Genomic DNA, 5,000 nt, shown 5'->3' with positions numbered 1-5,000 from the left:
TTTCCTCCTGAGATCTCTCATTTCCTTTTCCTCTTTCATATTCTCCTCAAATTCCATAGGGAGGAATCTTCAATCAATATTCTAAAGATTCTAGTGGTAGCCTTACGGACCAGAGCCACGTATCACTCTTGGGAAATGGGAAGTGAGAAACCCCTGGTAGGGGAAGCCCTGTCAGTTGCGGCAAGTCTCTTTTTTTTTTTTTACCGATGTTTGGGTCGCCTCCCCACCTGGCCAGGGAAGTCACGCATTCATTGGGGTAATATCTAAAAAAAAAAAAAAAAAAAAAAAAAAAAAAAAAAAAAAAAAAAAAAAAAAAAAAAAAAAAAAAAAAAAAAAAAAAAAAAAAAAAAAAAAAAAAAAAAAAAAAAAAATTGCTGGTAATTCTTAGATTATACCGTCCCTCCTTGTTAATATCCTCTTCTCTCCTTAATCCCTTCCTCTATGATTTCATCTCTTCGTCGCCATATTGGAGTCAATGGCTATAGGCCACGACCTCCAGCCTCATCCTACTCCAATTCCTCTTCTCTTCTTCTTCCTCCTCCTCCTCGTCTTCATCTTCTCCTCGCTTCTTATTCGTCTCTTGTTCCTTCCGTGTTTTATCTGTCTTCTCTTTTCTCTTCTCCCTATCTCCCTCCTGTTCTCATTCTCGATGCTTCTCCTCTTTCTCCGTTGCTATCTCTCATACGCCTTCTCCTCTCCTTCTCTTCCTGGTTTCCTTTTCTCGTCTTCCTTTCATTTCCTTCGCCTTCCTCCGCCTCTCCTCTGCTTTCTTTCCTTTCTTCTTGTACGAACGCAGACACATGCGTATATACATACATACATACATATATACGTACGTACATACATGCATGCACACACACACACACACACACACACACACACACACACACACACACACACACACACACACACACACACACACACACACACACAGACATACACACACACACACACGCACTCACACACACACACACAAACACACACACAGAAAGAAAGAGAGAGAGAGAGAGAGAGAGAGAGAGAGAGAGAGAGAGAGAGAGAGAGAGAGAGAGAGAGATTGAAAGGGTGTGTGTGGTGGGGGGCAAAGGAGGAAAGGGGGTGTAGTATGTGGGGGGGGAGCGGGAAGAAGGGGTCAGGAGGGAAGGAGAGGGGGGGGGGAAGCACGGGGACCCATCAATTAGCCCGGGATCTTCCCGACCGCACTGGAGCCGGGTCCAGAGTTTTCCTGAACACAGGCGACATCGGCAGCGAGATCGATACAGGTAACTTTTGGTGCCCTAGAGTCGAAAGGGACGCGTATTTTTTTTTCTATCCATTACGTGACGTCATACCAAAAAGGTCGTTAATTGGGAAGCCTCAGGAGGTTGGAGAGGGGGGGGGAGGGAGAGGGGGGAGGGGGAGAGGGGAAGGGAGCGTAGATGCTGAGTCGGAGACGCTATGATCGACGGTATGGTATGTAATGAGTTGGACGGGAAAACTCTAGCACGTGATTGGTTCGCTTGCTTAAAGCGGGCCCTACACGATGAATAATATTGGGCAATATTCCATATTGTACAATATTATTGACGATGTAGGGATGGTCTTGAATAATGACACAATATTATATTATTTGTTTATTTGTTTGTTAATATTTGTCTGTTTGTTTATTATTTGCTTGATTTTCATTTATCGTTATTCAATCTGTCAATTTATTATTATCTACTATTTACCTGTTTGTTTGTTATTTAACTATACTTATGCATTTATTCATTTAATTTATTATTATTTATATTATTATAATTTTGTATTCTATTTTATTTATTTTATTTGATGTTACTTTATTTTTTTATCACTATTATTTTTTTTCGCAACCAACCTAGTTACGGACCAAAAGGTCTCCTGTCGGCATCCTTGGCCTTTGTAATCATTTATAAATGTATTGAAGACATCAAGTGCACAGTCCAAACACGTGTGCCTCTTCAATACCATCGCTACACCATCAATAATATTGTGCAATATAGAATATTGTGCAATGATATTAATCATGTAGAGCCTGGTCAAGACTCAAAATTTCGAGAAGAGTTCTTCAAGGTGAGTTTCAAGCAAGCGAACCAATCAAGAGACAGAATTTGCCTGCGCAGTTTGTCTACTATATCGTCTACGACTTTGCATCTATTTCCTCCCCCTCCCCCTTCCCATCTCCCCCTCCCCCTCCCCCCTTCCTCTATCCCCTACTCCCTTTAAGGCCAAACATTTCTTCATTAATTGACTCTTTTTACTCCCTAGAATGGATGTCCGACTCCTTGTGATCCTGTGAGATAGACGTGGGAGAGAAGCACCTCCCCACAGCTTAACCTCAGAACCCATCAACACCCCATATCTTCATTTGGCGGTGCAGGACCGAGGGGTTGGTTCTCGGTCCCCAAAATTTCAATCATGTCTTAATACATTTTTATTACTTCTCAATTTTTTCACATGAGGAGAACTGACAATAAGTCCCTCTTTCCTCCTCCTCCTCCTTCTTCTCCTCCCTCTAGTCATTAGCGTGGAAACAGAGCCATACTCATACAATCTAGAAGAAATACATTCAAATTTGTTTTTTTCTAGAGGTTTTTGGAGGACCCGAATACCGCTGCTAGAAACTCGTCAATTTAGTCGCTGTTGCTACTAAAGTAGAAGTAGAAGTAGAAGAGGAAGTAGAAGTAGTAGAAGTAGTAGTAGTAGTAGTAGTAGAAGAAGAAGAAGAAGAAGAAGAAGAAGAAGAAGAAGAAGAAGAAGAAGAAGAAGAAGAAGAAGAAGAAGAAGAAGAAATAGAAGTAGAAGAAGAAGAAGAAGAAGAAGAAGAAGAAGAAGAAGAAGAAGAAGAAGAAGAAGAAGAAGAAGAAGAAGAAGAAGAAGAAGAAGAAGAAGAAGAAGGAGAAGAAGAAACATAAGAAGAAACAGAAGTAGAAGAGGAAGAAGAAACAGAAGTAGAAGAAGAGGAAGAAGAAGAAACAGAAGCAGAAGAAGAGGAAAAAAAGAGTACAAGAAGACGACGAGGACGAGAGTACTGATACAAGATACAAGTGAGTGGAGAAGGACAGTTTCAGTCTCGCGTTGCCGACCATAAATAAATCTCTTAATCGAACCGTGGCACTGTGTTGTTGTTGGTGGAGGCACTGGAGGTAGCGTGCCAGAGCCAATCGCGGGACTGATGGGGGTCGATCATCTGGCTCGTTGGAGGAAGATGGACAGAGGACTGTGGGAGAAGCGATGGGCTGGAAGGATGGGGAGGGAGAGAATAGAGAAAAAGGGACGGGGCAAGGATTTTGAAGAAATGTAAATGTCTGTGAGAAGAAGGCGAGGACGAGGACGATGATGACGATGATGATGATGTTGTTGATGATGATGATTATGGCAATGATGATGGTGATGATGATGATGATGATGATGATGATGATGATGATGATGATGATGATGATGATGATGATGATGATGATGATGATGATGATGATGATGATGATGATGATGATGATGTTTGATGATGATGATGATGATGATGATGATGATGATGATGATGATGATGATGATGATGATAATGATGATGACGACGACTACGATGACGATGATGACGACGACAACGACGACGACGACGGCGAAGATGATGACGATGACGATGATGACGACGACGATGAAGACGGGGATGAGGAAGAGAACGAGGATGAAGGCGAAGATGAGGATGAAGATGAAGAGGTGTAATGGGGGAGAAGAGTTCTTGTCCAAAAGGAACGATTGTCTTGACAGGACGCGGGGTTCGTGAACCTTTTGGCCCTGATGTGAGTGTCCCGACACGTGGGTGACATAACCAATGTAGGGGATTCGACTTTTAGCTCGGTCATCCATTTTACAAATAAAGTAATGCAGGCTCTCTCTCCCTCTCTCTCTTTCTCCTTCTCTCTCACTCTCACTTTCACTCTCACTCTTTCTCTTTCACTCTCATTCTTTCTCTTACTTTCAGTCTCACTCTCACTCTCTCTGTCTCTCTCTCTCTCTTTCTCTTTCACTCTCTCTTTCACTCTTTTTAACTTTCTCACTCTCACTCTGTCTCTCTCTCTCTCACTCTATTTTTCTTTCACTTTCTCTCTCACTCTCATTCTTTCTCTTACTTTTCACTCTCTCTCTCACTCTCTCTGTCCTCTCTCTATCTCTCTTTCACTCTCTCTATCACTCTCTTTCTAACTTTCTCACTCTCACTCTCTCTGTATCTCTCTCACTCTATTTTTCTTTCACTTTCTCTCTCTTTTTCTCTCTCACTCTGTCACTCTCTCTCTCACTGTCTCACTCTCTCTTACTCTCTCATTCCCTCCCTCCCTCACTCTCCCATAATGGTGAACGGGGCATCATAATACCCCTGTCACACCTACGCACGGATGCCGCGGATGGCTGTGGATAGAGCATCCGCAGCCATCCGCGAGGGATCCGTGCTGTATGCGTGCTGTGTCCATGGTATCCGTGCGTATGTCAGCCCCCATCCGCCGTGATCCGCCGGCATCCGCCAGCCAAATATTATACGTGAAACATGCTGCACGGATTGGATAATCCGTGCGGATGAGAAAAAATCCGTGTTGCATACGCTTTTATCCGTAGTCTCTCCGTACTGCCTCTGCCACGATCCGTACTCTATCTGCATTGACAACCTAGCGTTCGTTCGTACTGTGTCCGTACTGTAATAATACATCCGCACTGTATCTGCACTTTCCGTACTGCATGCGTACTCCCTCCGTGGCCTCCGTAGTCCCTACGTACTCCACACGCGGCCTCCGTGTTGCCTCCGCGCCTCGAGTTCCGTACTCTCCAGTGCCAACCGTACTGTGTCCGTGACGTCCGTAATCTTACCGTACTGCATCCGCCACCATCCGCGGGAATCACGTCAAATTGGACCATCCGCCGCTCAATCCGTGCTGTATCCGTCTTGTCTCCGTACTGTCTACGCCAATTTTGGCTATAATTGACAAAAATCCGTACTGTCTCCGTACCGCCAT

The sequence above is a fragment of the Oratosquilla oratoria genome, chromosome 20 (genome assembly GCF_046742065.1).
Source record: "Oratosquilla oratoria isolate Oo_2021 chromosome 20, ASM4674206v1, whole genome shotgun sequence".
Classification (NCBI taxonomy): Eukaryota; Metazoa; Arthropoda; class Malacostraca; order Stomatopoda; family Squillidae; genus Oratosquilla; species Oratosquilla oratoria.
The sequence above is the reverse complement of the archived record's forward strand: the minus strand, read 5'-3'. Positions refer to the sequence as shown.